General features: G+C 35.4%; 2 pseudogenes; one reads left to right on the forward strand and one right to left on the reverse strand.

Moving 5' to 3' along the window:
* The window catches only part of LOC140955137 (BURP domain protein RD22-like), a 71,164-nt pseudogene that overhangs the window by 10,613 nt on the left and 40,165 nt on the right, over nt 1-20,386 (reverse strand).
* LOC118063381 (disease resistance protein RPV1-like) overlaps nt 5,311-20,386 on the forward strand; it is a 28,664-nt pseudogene continuing 13,588 nt past the window's right edge.

The raw sequence follows: 20,386 nt of genomic DNA on the forward strand, positions 1-20,386 counted from the left end.
TTTAAGAGGACTGGACTATTTCTTAGGGATTGAAGTGGCTAGGTCAAAACGAGGCATATTTCTTTCACAGAGAAAGTATGTGCTAGACCTGCTAACCGAAGTAGGGATGCTTGACTGCAAGCCAGCCGACACCCCAATGATTCAGAATCAGAAACTTGGGGATTTTTCAGAGCAAGTTCCAACCAATAAGGAAAGGTATCAACGACTGGTGGGCAAATTGATTTATCTATCACATACTCGTCCAGATATTTGCTATGCTGTCAGTATAGTCAGCCAATTCATGCATTGTCCAAGTAAAGAACATATGAATGCTGTAGTAAAAGAATATTCTTTTCGACGAGAATAGTATTGACCATGTTGTTGTTTCGTTGTCTGGGAAAGTACTTACGGAGTTGCCAACCCTAGCTAGCCCTAGAGGATTTTCAACACGCTATGCAGTCATTTGAGTGTGTCAAAGATGATGGTGATTCGGTAATTTTGATGATGCTTCTTATTTCTTTAATGAATGCACTGCAAGAATGAATTCTGCAAGGATATCGTACTGTGAGTTTTTTTCTCATTCTCAAGCTTAATACATTAAATGTAACGTTTCCGGAGATTATTGCGGTGAGAAATGTTTTGGCAACTAATGCAATTCACAATGATCTTGTGGATGGACTATCAGAATACGATAGGGAGACAGAATATAATGAGGAAGAAGACGAAGAGAGTTTATATGAAGAAAAAACAAAGAAATTAAGGTTAAAGTAATGAGTTTTGAAGGGTTAGATGATGATATCAGTGTCTCCTCCATTGATTCAAAGATTATGGCATCAAATATCTGCATATCACAACAATTTTTAGCATCTTTAGGAGTGTGGTTGTGATTGCTTATTATAGAATCCTATATTAGAATCATATTCTATAATATTGCTTTTCAAAGTGTTTTTCATTTCAAAAACACATTAAAAATAATATATTTTTTTTTATTTTTAAAAAATTATTTTTGACATCAGCACATCAAAATGATCTGAAAACATAAAAAATATATTAATTTAAAAAATAATTAAAAATATTTTAAATTTTTTCAAAAATATTTTTAAAACACAATACTAAACAGCTACGAGTCATGTGAAGGCAAAAGAAGCCATTGGGTATTTCAGGTATCATATGGGCACTAAATAAAAACCTTTTAAAATAACTTAAATAACACGTTGTAATTTGGAGGATAGGAAATGTTTGTGGCAGGAGCTTATTATACTAAAATCATCAAATATCAAAGTCTATTTCCAAATACTATTTCTACAGTTTTATATATATATATATAGAAATAACTAAATAGAAAATTATTTTTTAAAAATAGAAAAACTAGAAAAGCCTATAATATTGAATAAAAAATAAAATAGAAATTTAATCAACATTAATTTCTCATCTTCAATAAAAATTTGGGTTTATTATTCGGGTAAGACAAACTCTGTATTTTAAAATACTATTACCAAAAAAAATCCATCAAGACAACAGTATCATTCAAATGTTAATAATAGAATAACTTTTACATATTCTTGACATTTCGTAGAATAGCAGTCGAATAATGTTTTAATATTTAAAAATTAAAAAAAATAAAGTGTAACTGTTTTGCATAAAATTCAAAAGTTAAGGATTCCTCGTAGATGTATTTAAAAGTGTGGTTATAATTGTTTTTTAAAGTACTTTTCACTTGAAAATATATCAAAATAATATTTTTTTTTATTTTTTAAAAATTATCAAAATAATATATTTTTTTATTTTTTTAAATTATTTTTTAATATCAGCGCATCAAAATGTTTTAAAAACATTAAAAATTATTAATTTAAAGTAAAGAAAAAAAATTTTAAAAAAAATAAATTCTTTTAAAAATACTTTTAAAAGGTGAAAAGAAACGGAGAGAAAAGAACTGTTCAAGACAGAACAATAATGTTAACACGTGGACCTCAATGATGTTAACGCTTGGACCAAGTTGTTGTAACGAAATTCCAGTAGTCGCTTGAGAAATGGTGTTATCGTGAGCCATCGCTTGATATTGATTGTTTCTGAAAGCAAGAGCACAAAGTGACGAACGGTCCAAGAGAGAACAATAATGTTAGCGCGCGGACCCAGTTATCGTAAGCCATGGCTTGATCTTGATTGTTTCTGAAAGCACTTGCGAGCAATCTTGTTTTTTCAATGCTGCCGTTTAGCAAGTTGAGTACTGTAGCGTGTCCACATGTCATCAAGTCATATGGCGCCCATTGATAGATAGAATGGTGTGTTGAAGCAAAATCATATGGCCCATTGATAGCATAACGCGTGGACCACCACGAAGTTACCTTTTACCTCTTTTATAATTATGATTATTGCATAGCTAATAGTTTGAAAGAAAGATGATGAACATTTTTTAGTGAATTAAGTTCAATTCAAAATAATAAAATAAGGTTTGTTGAGGCTTATCTTGTAACCTCGCTCAGGGATTAATTAATGAGAATAAAAAAAATCCTATATAAATTATACAAAATTTATTATTAATCATCCATATTTATTATTGATCATCAATATTGCATAATAACTTATTTTATAATATAAACTATGTTTGAAATAAAATTGATAAAAGACATGGTACACAATTAATGATGGCATTGTATATAAAAATGATTAAATTATTTTCAATTATTTTTAAACATATCATCGACAGCACATATAAATTATAAAAAAATATATTTATTTTTTCTGATATAACAAATTAGATAATAATAACAAGAAAATAGGAATTAATTTGAATAAATGGTACCAGTTCCTATTATGATATATCTAGAGACGAAGTCCGGAGAATAGAATGAAGTCAAATATTCTTAATAAAAAAGAAAAACACAAAAAGAAATAAAAATATGTTCTTAATAAATATAAAAGATAGGTGAAATTAGAGAACAAGAAAGAGATATAGAAACTTAATTACAATTATATTATAATTTCTTCCCTAAAATTATTCAAAATATAGTAGTAGAATTACATAATGCTAGGTTTTAATATATAATTAAAGAGTCTTTCCTTAACCAATAATAAAAATATTGTATAACTCTTTTGAATGAATTGTTAACGTAGGGACTGTTTTGGATCCCTGACTTGGCTTATTTGATTTGAATATATTATTTGATTACTCTATTTATAAGTTTAGTCTATTATTGCTGCCTTGCATTGACTGGAACTCGAAATTTCCTGTAATATACACAGGAAATTTCCTGGTGCTAAACTTCAAAGAATTTATTTTCTTTTCCTTTTGTATTTTCTCATTTTCTCGGCATGCGCGCAGCCGCATCAAGGAAAAAACGTTTCAGAAAGAATCCAATCGATGAATGAGATATATTCTCATTGGTCACAGCCATCTATGTTGTTTAAAGAATTCAAATGGTTAGACAGAAAGGATCGTTAACAAAAAGAAAGGGACGCAAAATAAAGATCAAAGTGGAAAATAGAAGCGGGAAACAAATATATTCTTGGAACCTCGCTCAGTGCTTAATTGACGAGAATAAAAAATTCATATGCAAATTATACAAAATTTATTATTAATCATCGATATTTTATTATTGATCATTAATATTGAATAATGGCTTATTTTCTAGTAATGTTATGAGAAGCAGCAGAGTCAAGACTTCATTTCTGATCTTGTGGACTGGAAGTAGCTGCACAGTTAGTCGTAACCTCTGAACAAAGGAGTCGTGGGCAGGACTTGGCTATGTGGCCTATTTGATCACGAAATTGGCGTTTCGGTTGATAACGCATTTGAGTGTATCGATTGGTTGAAGACTTACGATTGTCTTTGAATGGACCTTGAGTGATTTTATTGTGGCCTGGAGACCGGGAAGATCCATTAGTCTTATTTGAACCCTTCGGGTGAGACCCACCATATGAACTAAAGTTCTGTTTGTGATGATGAGAATAATTTGCAGAGGCCACAAGCTGTTGAGTTGAAGATTCCAAATGCCGCAGGTAACTGTCATGCCCCACAAGAATATCATGAAGCTCATCGAAGGTTAGAATGTTTCCCATGCTCGAATCGGTGTAGCAATTTCTCTGAAATCAGAACCCAATTCCTTTTGTATCTTCTCATTTTCTTGGCATGCGCGCAGCTGCATCAAGGAAAAAACGTTTCAGATGCGGAAAATATAGATAAAAGTAGAAAATAGAAGCGGAAAAAAAAATCCCAAATATCGACAAGCATCACAGAGAAGCTTGATAACGTGTGAATACCATGTGGATATTATTTGAACGGCAAAACTGGGATCCGTAAAAATTAGATGATAGTAAGAAGAAAATAAAAATTAGTTTGAATATATCCAAGTAAATAAGTTCGAAGAATAGAATGAAGTCAATATTCTTAATAAAAAAAAAAAGAAAACACAAAAAAATAAAATACATTTTTAATAAATATAAAAGATGAATAAATTAGAGAACAAGAAAGAGAAATAGAATCTCTTTGTAAGAACTTTTAAAAAATTTAATAACAATTTAGAATTTCTTCCTTAAAATTATTCAAAATATACAATGCTAGGTTTTCATATATAATTAAAGAGTCTCTCCTGAACCAGATAATAAAAATATTGTATAACTCTTTTGTATGAATAGTAAATCCAGGGACTGCTTTGGTCCCTGACTTGATTTGAATATATTATTCTATTAGTCCAATTATAGGTTGACTACTCTACTATTATTGCCTTGCGTTGACTAGAAATTTCACTCGAAATTTACATGAATTGAAGAACTATCATTTGCTGACTTCCTTGTAAAGTATTTGCAAGAAAGCTAAAGAATTAGAGTTTTTAAATTTTTAAAATAAATAATCTTCTCTAACATAACAAGTTTTTTTTAATTATACTTATAAAATTAATTAAATCTCGGGATAATAAGATAAATTGCTAAGTATTTGCTAAACATATCTGTTTGATATTTTTCTGACTCTTACTATTTTACATATTCCCGCAATAAATAAAGCCAGCAGAGGCAGATGTGTGTGTCTATATATGAACACCTCATTTCTCCGATTCAATAACTTCAGTTGCAATAATTTCTCTCTCCGATTGCTGCAATTTCATAGCAAACTCTTTGTTATACAGAGGTATAGCTAACTCTTCTTTGCTTCTTTCTTGTTTTAATTTCATGTCTTTACCAATAACAATAATGTGAAAGCTTTGTTTGTTTCATGTTTAACTTCAGTTGCTATTGTCTTATGCTCTCTCATTATTAAGCTTAAATTGCTGTATTATCTTCGATGATCACTTCACATGTATCAGCAATTGCTAATTGATTGTTCTTTAATTTCTGCAGCTGCCATGACAAAGCCAGAGTCTTCTCGCTCTAGACCAGAAAGGGCCTATGATGTCTTCTTGAGTTTTAGAGGAGAAGATACTCGCAAGACGTTTACTGATCATCTATATGCTGCCTTAGATCAAGCAGGAATCCACACTTTTCGAGATGATGATGAACTTCCTAGAGGAGAAGAAATCTCCGAGCACAACAAGAATTCACAGTTTTACCGACAGAAATATTCCGCCGGTGTGTGATTGATAATACATCGGTAAATTATTTACCGACGGAATACGTCTGTCGGCTTACCTTTCGTCGGTGATTCCACATTCCGTCGCTATATCGGTCGGAAAAAAAAAAAAAAAAAAACCATTTACCGACGGTTTTTACAGATGGAATTTGCGCACCAAAAATTTTTTTTATTCCATCGGTGATATCACAATTCACCGACGGTTTCTTTTCGTCGGTAACTTAGTCGGTGAATTGTTGAAATACCGACAAAATATACCGTCTATCAATTCGTCAGTATTATAACTGACTGACGGAATTATTTTGTCAGTAAATCTGTTGGTGAGTCATAAAAACACCGATCGAATTTATCTGTCTGGAAATTTGTCGGTGATGGTCGCGGTTACTGTCTAATGCCGACAGATTTATTCCGTCGGTAAATCGCTTTGTAATTGTTTTTTTTATATATAATTATTTAGAATACATAATATAAAATGATATAAATTAATGGTAATAAAAACCAATTATGCAAATAAAAATTTATATTAAGCATCAAAAAAAAAAATGAAAGATAAATAATATTCATTACAAAATGAATGTTTCAAAAAAAACATTAAATGAAATTTTAAATGTAAATAATGTTTATTAAAAATTAATATAAAGGAGGATGAGGAGGAGAAGGAGGAGGAGGCTGGCTGTTATGCGGCCAAAAAGGATTGGGTGCACATGTTCCACCTTGTGCCATCTTCATGACTATTTGACAAAGCTCTTCATAGGCCGCTCTTTGTTGTTCAGAATCTGCTCTGTATTGTTCTTCGAGTTGTGTGTACGCCTCTGATAGGTGGTCGCACCTTTGCTGCAAGGCCACGAACTCCTTAGATTGGGAGCTCGATACTGATTGGGAGCTCCCGACGATTGAAGCAGTACGGGTCGTCCGCAAGTTGTCAGCCCTAGTGTTGGAGAGCCCATAAACCCGATTCTTATCGGGTCCACCTGACGATCCAGCCTCCATCCACAAATCCGGATCGAATTCCAGATGGGTCGAAGGATCGTCCCCGTATGTCTCCCTCAACCGATTATTATAGGTCTTCTGAAAATAAAAAAAGTAATCATCATATTCAATTCAATAAACATAATAATAACTTATAAAATAAAATGGTTGAACAAACATACCACAAAATATTGAGCGCGGCTGTCAACGAACTGTTGCACCCCCTTTTGGTGGTCTTAACTCCGCACGTGCGTCTCCACAAACAACTTCATAGGGCTCGGCTCACGTCCAAGAGACGTAGCCTATAATGAAAAAAATTTATTAACAACAAATTAATTGAACAATATATTTCATTTAAATTAATCTTACCATCTGTTTCACATGTGCAGCAAACGGAACGGAGCCGCCGGTGTGCGTTGTCACCGAGCCATGAATTGGCCGATTTCGGTTGCCAGCATCGGACTGTGAGCGTCGTGTGAACTGCTCAGACATCACGTGCTCAAGATAGTGCGGCCATATATCCTCCAGGATGTATATCAGTTTGAAATCCCTCCAAACCGCAACATCGTTCCAGCCTTGGAACCCCTATCCCTCGCAGTTTTTTTTGTCTTTTTTTGGGCTTCATACCAAAAATCACGCAACCTACTTCTCGCAAGCAAAAATTACATTTCGAAAAATAAATTTTTTTGTAAAAAAAAGTTGTATTGTTTTCGATGTTACCTAGTTGCCGCGTGATTTTCCCACACCCTCCTCACAACAGTGTTATGTTCCTCGTTCCAGCAGAATCAATTCTGTGTATAAAAAATAATTTTTAAAAATGTTAATAATTTATTTACAATTATATTAAGAATTTATTAGAAATAAGCTGAAAATTATATATTAACACGAACCTGAAATCTGGAAAACCATGCATTGATTTGAGGCATCCATTCAGGATGCCTGAATATCTGACTCCATTGAAACAATGGAATCTCCATCGACGATTTAAACGCCGATGATATTACTCGGGCGGCCTCAATGTTTGTGAACCTGAAAAGAAATGAAATTAATTAAATAGTGACTTCATAAATTATGTTTTAAATTTGTTTTTTTTTTAAAAAAAAACTAAAACCTTAACAAACTTACATTGAAAGATCGTCCTTCCATTATGCCTCGTACTTGCGGGTCCATCGATTCCGCTGCGAAGGCACGCCGCTTCTACGATATGAAACAACGCTGGAAGAGGCAACATCAGTTGACGGTGCAAGTTGTGTAGGTGCCCCTTCTTGAGAGGCACCTAAGGAAATATCTTCCTCGCTGCCAGACGAACTTGATGCAACTGGACGTGAAGCTCTAGTTTTCCTTATGTGCATCTAACCAATTTCATATAAATAATTATATAATTAAATTCAAATGTTAAAAACAATTCGGCAGCACCTCCCCTATACTTGGATACTACCCAAATCCACAAACCTGCAAATATTAACAATAGCCACAATCAATTGACCCAATCTATACTAATTATTCCAACATATTCAATTACTAATCCTAAGGTAAATTCAACATTAACAATTACAATTCAACAAATTATTCAATAATTATGCCAATACAACAAAACAATAAATTCAAAATAAATAGAAACAATTAAACACAAATCATACAAGAATTGAGTAAAATTAATAATTCTTCCAACATATTCAATTACTAATTCTATGGTAAATTCAACATTAACAATATTAATTCAACAATTATTAAATAATTATGCCAATACAACAATAAAATATATTTCAATAAATTAAAAAAGAATTATAAACTAACAATTAAAAACAGTGGAAATAATTAAACACATATCATGCAATAATAGAGTAAAATTACTAATTATTCCAACATATGCAATTACTAATTCTAAGGTAAATTCAACATTAACAACAAATATTCAATAAATTAACTAATAACAATTATGCCAATACAACAATAAAAAATATTCAATAAATTTTTTAAAAAACTATAGACTTTATGGAAGAAATATGCATACCTTAATAATGTGTTGAAACAAAAAATTTATCTAAATTACAAAACAATTCAACAAAACAAAAAGCATAAAAAGCTTAAAAATAAATATAAATAAAATAAAATGAAATAGAAAAAAACACATACCCTTTAATGTGATGAAGATTCACAACCAAGCTTGCTAGAGATTCAACAAAACTTGAAGATTTGAGAGAAAAAAACCGAAACCTTGAAGATTATAAGGAGAGAAACGGAGGAGAAGAAAAAATGAACTGAACGGATTCATTGACGGAAATATAAAATTATTATTATTTAAATTAAATCCGTCGGTAACGTGCTAAAAATCCGTCGGTAATTTTTGTATTTCGCACCGAATTTTTTAATTACCCTCCATATTTTTCGCGATCTGTCGGTGATTCCGTCGGTAAGATGACACGGTCAGAGGTGCATTCAATTCACACACTTTGGAATTCGCACATTCCGTCGGTATTTTTGTAGGTAAAATTTGCCCACCGACAGACCTATTCCGTCGGTATATACGTCGATAAAGTCGTTGGTATAGACGTCGATGATTGTGGCATTTTGGTGTAATTATTTTCAAACTCTCTGTGAGATGCCGACGGACTGTGGTTCGTTGGTATCGACGTTGGTGATTGTGGCATTTTTGTGTAATTATTTTCAAACTCTCTGTGAGATGCCGATGGATGGTGGTCCGTCGGTATCGGCGTCGGTGATTGTGGTATTTTTGTGTACAAGAGATGTTGTGTTTGTATTTTCTATTTACCTTCCTGCAAAAAATTCAATGATAATTTGTCCATCACACAAAACAATAGCAACAATGCTTAAACAATAAAAATATATTTCGTGTTACAAAATATATCATCCATAATGTAAATTACATGAAGAAAAGGGTTTTACACAGGGCTTCATTTTGATAGTTACTCAGAATTATCTTCTTCTTCGTCATCAATTGAATAGTCATCACCTTTATCGCAATCTTCAATATGGATATCATCTTCTTCATCGACATTTGCTTGTCCGCTGGAGCTCAAAACAACGTTCAACTCCTCTACGTCAACATCAACAATACTATCATCGGAAACACGAAAATTTGAATTTTCTTCCAATTCAATCGAAGGAGCAACTCGATATGGTTCAACTAACTCACTAACTTGAAAGACTTCATCTCGCACACTTGTGTCTTCGTTGTCATCCTGAACAACCTCGACACAACCTCGTGGTTTTGTTTTTAAAACGGAAAACCAATCAACTCTTGATCAATCCTTTCTAAATGAAGGGGTGTATGTGTAATAAACTTGTTGGCATTGCTTTGCGAAAACAAAGACATCGTTTATGTTGCGGAGTCTAGCTTTTGAGTTGATTTCAACCAGACCATGGTGCCTATCAACTCTGATTCCTCTGTCCGTCATGTCATACCAATAGCATTTGAATAAAAACACTTTATTATGCTCGCTATGATATTGTAGTTCAACGACCTCTTCTAATCTACCATAGTAGTCAACTTCTAACTCACTACTTGTGGATCCTTTAATACAAACACTGCAGTTGTATGTCTTTCTTCCTTGCCCGTATTCTTCAGTATGAAAAACATATCCATTGACAAAATACCCATTGTAGCACTTAACATTTCTTTCAGGCCTGAGGCTTAGTGAAGACAATGACTTAGACGCACTCCTTCCCATTTGATAAACCTTGTATACATGTAATGTACATCAATAAACGGTAAATGAACGAGAATCTCGTAATGACATGCATACGTACAATAATTTTGCAAGTTAGAATGAGTTTGTGATAGTGCTTACATGTGTTCTGAACCATGTGGCAAATTGTTCATCTTGTAATTGAAAGATCTGGGAGTCGGTCAGCTGCGAGTTATTGGAGAGCAAATATTGTCGATGTTGCCTGCAAGTGATAATGAGTATGATTTCACAATAAATAATTAGCAATATATTACTGACAAAGTTTAATTAGTATTACACATATATGAACTTACTGAATAAATGGTCTCAGCTCATCACAGTTAAATAGAACATAGTTGTGTGCTTGTTTGAATTCTATTTCCGACAAATATCTTCCTCTTACGACATTTTTAGGTGTGGGTTGTTTAGTATTGGAGAATATTGGCAAGTTCCCACTGGAAGGCACTTCACCGCCATCATCATGTCGTGGAACGCGATTGATTCTTGTTCTCCGATGAGGTTCAAAATAGTACGAGATAAATGTTGAGATCTCTTCAACAATATAGGCCTCAGATATCGAAGCCTCTACATGCGCCTTGTTCTTAACCTTTTTCTTGAGATTAAACAAGTACCTGCATTGAATAAATACAATTCAAGTATTTCCAATTAAGAAAAACATATAAAATACTTTTAGATATGAATTCCATTGCAAGTGTTGTTGTTACCTATTTTTGGGTTCCCATACAAAAATCAAGAAAATACAAAAAATAATATATTTGAAAAAAAATCAAAAAATAATAGAAGCAAGAAAAGGATGCTAGAATGCTAAAGAAATGTCAAAATTGGTTTAGGAGGTTCAAAAATGCAAAAGGTTAAAATTTAACATTATATGTTTTACGGATGAGAGCCCTAGGGACAAGGAAAATTAAGAAAAGTTCAAAATCAAATGTTTATAGACTCAATTAAATTTTATCCAAGGTTTAATTGAATTTATAAAGGGTTTGATTGCAAGAAATTGATTTTTAAAGTCAATTTAGGCTTTTATCGGAAGGAATTAAAGTTCTGGGGTCCAATTATAATTTTAAAGAGTTGATTTGATCAAATCAGAAGCTTAATTGCATAATTATTGAAGTTTGAGCGCCAATTAGGGATTTAATTGAAACAATATGAGACCAAGGATCAAACTAGAAAAGGCGCTAACATTGGGGGATCCGATTAGAATTTTGGCAAGGATTTGATTACAAGGCTGCAAGAAATTCAAGGGCTGAATAAAAAGAAACCAAGCGGCGCCGTTTCACCATGTCATCGTCTGCAAACAGCTGGTTTTTTTTTTTATAATTAAGGAAGGAGACGTTGGCAGCAATAATGGAGCCGTTTCCAAATCAAGAAGGGAGCGTATCACGGCTGACAACCCTCACCACCGCGATGCACGCTGGCTTACCAAAAACATTCCCATCCTCCGGCTATAAAAGCCAGAAGAAAAAACCGAACGGAAGAGAGAGGAGAGAGGGCAGAGAGGAGAGGCTAAAAAACAAAAAGAACTAAGGGATACAACTGTTAGAGAACGGAAGAAAGGAGGAGAGATTGAAAATACCAGAGAGAGAAATAAGGAGAGAAAAAGAAGCAAGTTGAATAGAAACAGAGGATGCAGTGAAGATATATCACAGCGCCACCATCATCTTCGTCCCCTCAAAACCAGGTATGTTTGCTGCCTTTTATCATTCCCTGTAATGTGATGCTTGTTAATATGTACAAACGCAAAGAAAATCACGTTGAAACCAACGTCTGTGTCAACATGTATCATGCTCTGTTTTTCTTTTTTTCTCGTCATATACTTACACGAAGAGGATGAACAGTGCGAAGGTAATTTAATTACCTTCGCACTGATCATGCACGCGTGATACGCGTGCATGTGCTGAAAGGAGAGGCTGGTCACTGGCCTAGGCTGGGCTGGCTCGGCCCAGCCCAGCCACATTGGGGGCTGGGCCCAGCCCGCATAAAAAAATAGTTTTTTTTTTAGTTTTCTGCAATTGTTTTTCATATGTTATATTTTAATTAATAGCGGTTTGTATTTTTATACTGTAAAGATACAAATTCGGTATTAAAATACTCGATTTTTCGTCAAGACAAAAAAAAAATAAAAAATTATATATATATATATATATATATATATATATGTTTTGTTTTCTTACATACGGCCTAGTCTTTCAAAAAATATATATAAAAATCATATCATATTTTTATACAAGAAAATTCCAAAAATTTATATTAGCATATATTTTGGCTTTAATAACGAGTTTATTAAAATCACGAGAACTAGACCAATATTTCAAAAATTCCAAAAAAATCATTTTTGTTTTCTTTTAATATCTAGGGTTATGATCTTATATGTAAGACATATTCCGGATATTAATTAATATTTTTTTTTGTTGACATTAGAACAGTTAAGTTTTACCCGATAAGATAAGAATCTCCTTACCGAGGAGGACTTTTCTTAAACCTTAGACAGACCAACAACTAGAAAACACAACAAAACCTTAGATTTTCTCAGACAATTAAACAATGCAGCCTACCTTAGGTAGGGCGTATTTGGAGTGCTAAAACCTTCCCTTTACGCAACCAATCCCCGTACCTAATCTCTGTGACCAGTTAGGGTTCCTAGTGACCAAAATACTAGGTGGCGACTTCCATTCCATTCTCTTTTTCCACCAATAAAAGACAAGAATTACTTGTCTCCCCACATTTTTAGATAATACAAATTTTTTTTAGGGTGGATGTTTTCGCCGCTACACCGCACACGTGCGACAAAATGGCAACTCCACTGGAGACCTTGTGGACTAAGCTTTGTTTTTGTCTGATAACTGTGTTTTTTTTTTATTATTATATTTGCATGTTTCCTGTTAATAAGCTTATTTTATTTATTTTCTTACATGTTAATTTTTGTATATATATGTTCATGCATTATATAGAACTGCCTCATGCATCACATACTTTAATTTTTGGAGAGCACACACAATCTTATTAATATAGGAGGGAAATTAGCGATCTGCCCTATGACTATTGGTCAGGGTTCAGATGCGTGAAACACCCAACTCATATCTGAGTGCCTGCTTGGTAATGGTGGGCATACATGCCTTAACTATTCCTTGCAACGCCCCCATACTGTCTTTACGAAGACCGTCACTGGACAAATATGAGATCCTTTTTTTGAGACTTAGATAGTTAACCTACCTTTTTGGTTCACAAGATATATACTTTCATTTGCATCGAATTAATCATGTTAAATTTATCACTCCAGGTTCTGAACTGAAATCATGACTAAGTACCTATCTTTCCAAGAGTTTGGGCAAGAATCTGAGTTGAACTAGATAGTTGAAGGAAAATGTCCAAGAATCGATGCTAGTAGGTTGCCATGCATTACCAAGATAAATCATATGGTAAATGATTTAGGGAAATTGTTGTCTATAATGGGATATGTGGACGAAACTCTCTTTGAACGGCGATATGGGAGAATAGCGCAACTAATGAGGCTACCCATACAAGCGACAACGATCAAAGCCCTCCTGAACTTTTGGGATCCTAATTATCGATGCTTTACTCTCGGGAACATTGATATGACACCTACCATGAAGGAATATGAAAGGGTCCTAGATTTTCCTAATAATGGCAGAAAAATCTACCTTAGACAAAAATTTGAGGACACAGCTTCAGAAGTAGTCAATTTGTTAGGCCTGGGAAAAATCAGTCAATGCAGAGTAGCTGATGGGGGTTTTAAATGGAAGGTCATTGGAGCCAGAATGAAGAAGAATGCTGAGGAAGGAAAGTTGGGGGATGAACGATACAGGTTAGTGGCTTTCGCCATCTTTGGACTAGTGTTATTTCCATCCGAAATTGGAGTCATTAGTTTAGAAGCCGCGAATGTCTTCGTAGAATATGAGTATGACCGAATTAATCCTTCTTCAGCAATTTTGGCCGAAACCATATTGTCACTTAACCATTGCAAAATGAATGGAAAATGAGCCATGAGAAGTTGCAGCCCTATGTTGTATTTATGGATTATTAGTCATATTGAAACGCCAAGAGACATCTTCAATAACTTTTGGTGGTTTGACCTCCGACCATTAAAGGTTACCATAGAGGAAACTTGGAAGAATTGGGACGAGACGATTTGGATAGACAAGTATGCTGCACTACCTCAAAGCAACTTCAAATGGAAAGCACCATGGATGAATGACCCTATCTGCACAATGAGCTGTGGAAGCAAGACATGGGTCCCTTTGATTGGTGTAACCGGATACATCAGTTATGCACCTGCACTCGTAGCAATACAATTAGGTGGAACGCAGTATTTACCAAGGACTTTGGGCTTAGCAGATTTCACAGGTTTGTTCAAACATCAACCATTCCTTGAAGAGATAGAACTTATCCAACAAGATTGGAAAAAGCCCCTGTTAGTAAAAAAGGAAGAAGGAAGCAGATTTGAATCGTCATGCAGCCAGAGTTATACAAGTTGGAGAAATAAAGACCTTTCTGAAGTTGTGGCACCAAAATCAGCAATAATGCAACAAAAAAGGAAAAGGATTGGTGATGAGGAAGAATTAAGAGAGCAACTAGAAAAATGTATAAGTGATCTCAGCAAAAGCAAAGCGCAACAACAGCTCCTGGAAAAACAATTGGATGAAGGAAACACACTGAGAAATTACTTGAACCAACAGTTGGAAAACAAAGATAAACAGTTGAAAGAATGGTAGAAAAGGGCCAAGGTAGCTGAGGAAATAACAAAAGGGGTCTAGAATGAGTTAAGGAATCGCAGAAGTGAGTGTGATGAGTTGGCTAACAAGAATGGGCTTATTGGAAAAGATTTGGCCAAGATCAAGAGATCAACAAAAGGCAAAATAAATGCTAATAAAGAGACGACAGATTCCTTGAATAAAGAAAAAAACAGTCTTACAAAGAAGTTAGAAGATGAGAAGGAAAAGAATCGGCTAGCTGAAATTGATATAGAAGAAGAAAGAAGGATCAGGGCTCAGTATATAGTACAACTTGAGGAAGAAAGAAGTGAAAGGAAAGCCGCTGAGTCTGATATGAGAGATTACTAGAAGAGAGCTGAGTCTTCAAAAGGACGAAGAATAGCTTTGCAATCCGAGCTTAAAGTACGAGAAGAGGAGTTAAAGGAGTTGAGGAGCCATTACTTCGAGATGGAAGAAGTTTATAATGAGATTAAACAAGAACGCAAAGAATGTCAGGATTATATTGACAGCTTTGCAGTTCAGATTAACTCCAAAATAGCCGAGCTAGATATCGAGAGAGAAGAGCTAAAAAGGGCAACAAATAAGATGACATAGTTGGAGGCAAGGGTCCGAGTATTGGAAAGAAGTAATGAAGCCTTAGGGAACAGCAATGAAGTAATAATCGTTCATAATACCTTGTTCCATGATAAAATAAGATGTATGACAAAACAAGTCGAGCAAGTAACCCGCTATGCGGAAAGGCTGCATCAACAAGCCACTCAAGTTGGAAATAATGTTACAAAGTATCAAGAGTACATGGGGGCTGTCATCTCTTTTATTGGGGACTTAGCTAATGGAGGAAATGCCTTTTAGGGTAGTGATGTATAAGGCCTTTTTCTATTCTTTTGATTTTGTATGAGCTACTTTTATTTATAAGAAAGACGATGACTTTTTCTTTCTAATGTACTTTTGGTAACCGACCATGATAAGAACTTGGCAAACGTTCTTTTACAGCAATCAATTCGACTCGGAAATCTTGCTTAAGGGATTACGAAAGTCATGAATCAGTTCTAAAAAAAAAAAAAAAAAGCCATCGCATCTTCATTGCATTTTCATCACACATTCTGTTTATAATTTATCATATGCATTCCAGATCGTGAAACATAGGTCCCCCCCTCTAAAGTCTATCACACCTGACTAAGATCAAGAATGGAGAGTGAGGAAAGAGCTCACTTAGAGTCACATTATCAGAATGAGTTTGAATCTGTAAAGAATGAAGTTGCTCATATGACCAATCTACTTGAGCAACTTCTAAAAGCTAAAAACGGGGAGGGAACGTCTACCCAACCAATTGTAGGAGCACCAGCAGCTCATATCCAAGGGACCTCTCAAAACTTGGGGGCAGATTCAACAGCAGAACAACACTTTGTGCCTGTCACCTCTATTCCGCCAAGTCAAGCTCCATTCACTATGGATTTAACAGCAGATGGACCTCCCGGCAATAGGTCCACTAATAATGTGAACTACGACAAGTTGTTAGCTCTAGAAGAAAGATTAAGAGCAATTGAGGGTAATGATTGGTTTGATCCTATATGAGTAGCAGAAGTGTGTTTAGTACCAAACATCATAGTACCAAAGAACTTTATGATGCCAGAGTTCATCAAATACACTAGATTGGAGTGTCCAAACACTCACCTTCGATCTTACTGCAATAAAATGGCTGAGGTGATTTATGATGACAAGCTATTAATCTATTTTTTTCCAAGATAGTTTGGCGGGATCTACGCTAAGCTGGTACATGAGGCTGGACAATGTTAAAATTAAGAAATGGAAAGATTTGGTTGAGGCTTTTCTTAAGCAATACAAGTTCAACTTGGAAATTGCTCCGGATAGAACAAGCCTTATGTCAATGGAAAAGAGGAGCCAGGAGTCAGTAAGGGCTTACGCGCAAATATGGAGAGATGAGGCAACACATGTCCAACCCCCTTTAATAGAGACAGAAATGGTGACTTTATTCGCCAATACCTTTAGGGCACCTTACTATGAGCACCTAATGGGCAGCTCATCTCAACATTTCTATGATGTGGTACGTGTGGCAGAAAGGATAGAGCAAGGGATTAAAGCGGGGCGTATAGCGGAACCGTTAGAGAAGAAAGGTTTTATGGGAAAGAAAAGAGAAGGTGATATTAACAATTTAGAAGGCGGGTATAAAGGCAAGAAAATAAATTACCAAGACCCACAGATGCCCATCCCTCATTCCACCAACATGAACTTTGCGAAACCTTTTCAAAACAATCGAGCAAATTACCAACCAAACAACTACCAAAGGCCAAATACAAAGTATCCTTCAAAGCAGTTACCACCCTTACCCATGCCTTTAAAAGACTTGTATGCTAAACTATTGAGCATAGGGAAAATAGCTCCAATTCTTTTACCACCAATTGAACCGCCATTTCCCATATGGTACAAACCAGAATTAACTTGCGAGTATCATGCTGGTAACCCGGGGCATGGAATCGAAACTTGTTACGCTTTCAAAAGGAGGTTGTTAGAACTTATAAAGATGGGGTGGGTGTCCTTTGAAGATATGCCCAATGTTAATTCCAATCCTTTGCCTAAACATTTTGCAAGTGGAGTGAGCATGGTAGAAGTCGGGAATCGAAGTAAAGGTTTGAAAGTGTCTATAAAGAAGTTGCATGGTATGTTAGTACAGTCAGGGTTCCTAAAGATGAATAATGAACTTAATCTAGAAGGGAGTTATTTTTGTGAGTTCCATGAAGAGGAGGGACATCATATAGATGATTGCATGGAGTTTCGTAAAAAATTGAGAAAATGATGACCATGGGAGAATTGAGAATTGAAACCATGGAGAACGAGGATGAAATAAGAATGATGGAAGGCCAGGACAGGTTGTCAGAAGTGTGTAGAATTCAACCAACAGCTAATGGGCCGCCAAAGTTAATCTTGGTTAAACCTTCCTATACAAAGAGGAATCACAATGCAATGCCTTATAACTACGGTTATGCCTATAATATGGAGACCCCTATTCCTTTGTTCCAAACCGAGGTTGGTAGGTTGACTCGGAGTGGCCGATGCTTCACACCCAAGGAGTTAAGAAAAACAAAGAATAAAGAGGTAGTAGACCTGAGCAAAGAACTGGAGGTTAATAAACTAGTAACTGAAGAGGAGTCAAGTGAATTTCTGAAGTTGATAAAGCATAGCGAATATTGCATAGTAGATCAATTAAAGAAAACCCCGGCTAGAATCTCGCTCATGTCTTTGATACTCAGCTCGGAACCACATCGAAACGCATTGCAAAAGGTATTGAATGAGGCATATGTACCCCAAGACATTGAACAGAAAACCATGGAACATTTGGTAGGGAGGATCCATGCGACCAATTATCTATACTTTACAGCCGACGAGTTAGACGCCGAAGGAACTGGACATAACAAACCCTTGTACATCACCACTAGGTGCAAGGATTGCCTCATAGGAAAGGTGCTCATCGATAATGGCTCAGCTCTTAATGTGTTGCCAAAACACATGCTAAAAGAAATGCTGGTTGATGAATCTCATATGAAGCCTAGTACCATGATGGCCAGAGCATATGATGGCTCACCAAGACAAATAATTAGGACCTTAGAAGTAGAGTTATATGTCGGACCACAATTGTTCTTGGTGACATTTCAAATTATGGATATCCACCCTTCCTTTAGTATGTTGTTGGGAAGACCTTGGATTCATGCAGCTGGAGCAGTAACTTCCTCGTTACACCAATGTTTGAAATACATCATGAACAAGATGTTAGTAACTGTCAAAGCTAAGGAGACGGTATCCATGATCAAGAATGTGGTTGTACCATTCATTGAGGCAGAGAATTGCAATGATGAATATAGCCATGCTTTCGAGATTGTGAACACTGATTGGGTGCCTGAAAACACAGTGATAAGAATGCCAAGGATCTCGGAAGCAGCGAGGATGGCCGCTCAATGTTTTTTGGAGCATAAGATTCCATTTCAGCATAGCCCCGTCAGCAAAAATCCAAAAGGGTTTAATCTAATGAAATATGCTAATCAAAGATTTGGGTTGGGGTATGAGCCCAAAAAGGAAGATCATAAATGGGTTGCCGGTAGAAGAAGGGAAAGAAAAATGGCTAGGATTCAAGGAAGAGAGCCTGAAGAAGAAGATTTGGAAGTCCCTCCCCTAAAGGTATCATTCCCAAAGGCGGCGTATGTAATACAACCTGATAAAGATACAGAAGGCCTTGGTAAAAAACTATCCACCATGAGCATAATCACATTGGAGAAGGATGAAGAGGACGAAGGTGACATGAATATGGTAGCGGGAACAGAGGATGAATCACTGCCACAATTGACGGTTTATACTCTAGAAGAAGTCTCCGCCAAGACCTTTGTGCGAAAGCTGGCCGTAGGCGAGAAGTTTCAAAACTGGGTGATCCAAGAAGCTCCTATAGTGTTTAAAATGTAAAACCAACTTTGTTTGCATTAACATGTTTCTATCATTGCTTTTATTTGCTTTTGCTTGCTTTTATTTCATCTGGTTAACAATCAAGGCTCATGAGGTCAGCCAAATTTTGTCTTTGTCAATGAGCCCACCTTTGTTTTAATGAGATCATGCATTTTTTAAATATTGTCTATATGTGCATTTAAACTAGACACCTTCTGCTTTCAGGAATCTTGAAAGCGGACCTTCCACAACATCATTTACACTTAGCATCAAGAATGAATGGCCAAACTTTAATGGACATGTGATTGTGATGGAAGAAGAAGAGTGGGAAGAAAGCAATAGCAAAGAATTTGCAAAGCTGGTGGAACAACATGAACAGACCTGGAAGCCCGCTGCAGAAGAACTTGAAACCATAAATGTTGGTAATGATTATTCCAAGAAAGAGTTGAAAATAGGAACCTTAATTACTCCAGAACAAAGAACAGCAATGATCGCCCTACTTCAAGAGTACCCGGATGTTTTTGCTTGGTCTTATGAGGATATGCCTGGTTTGGATATAAATGTCATGGTACACAAGATCCCACTAGAGGAAGGTTATAAACCAGTCAAGCACGAATTGAGGAGAGCCCACCTAGATGTTTGGATCAAAGTCAAAGCAGAACTCGAGAAACAGTGGAATGCAGGCTTTCTAGAAGTAGTTAAATACCCACAATGGGTATCCAATATTGTTGTTGTACCAAAGAAAGAAGGAAAAATTAGAGTTTGCGTAGATTTTCGAAACTTGAACAAAGCTAGCCCCAAAGATGATTTTCCACTACCACATATAGATGTTTTGGTTGATAATGTTGCACGTAGTTCCACATACTTTTTTATGGATGGTTTCTCAGGATACAACCAGATAAAAATGGCTCCGGAAGACAAGGCGAAGACAACTTTTGTTATGCCTTGGGGAACATTTTGTTACAAAGTTATGCCATTCGTTTTGA

This window comes from Populus alba, chromosome 19 (genome assembly GCF_005239225.2).
Source record: "Populus alba chromosome 19, ASM523922v2, whole genome shotgun sequence".
Lineage (NCBI taxonomy): Eukaryota > Viridiplantae > Streptophyta > Magnoliopsida > Malpighiales > Salicaceae > Populus > Populus alba.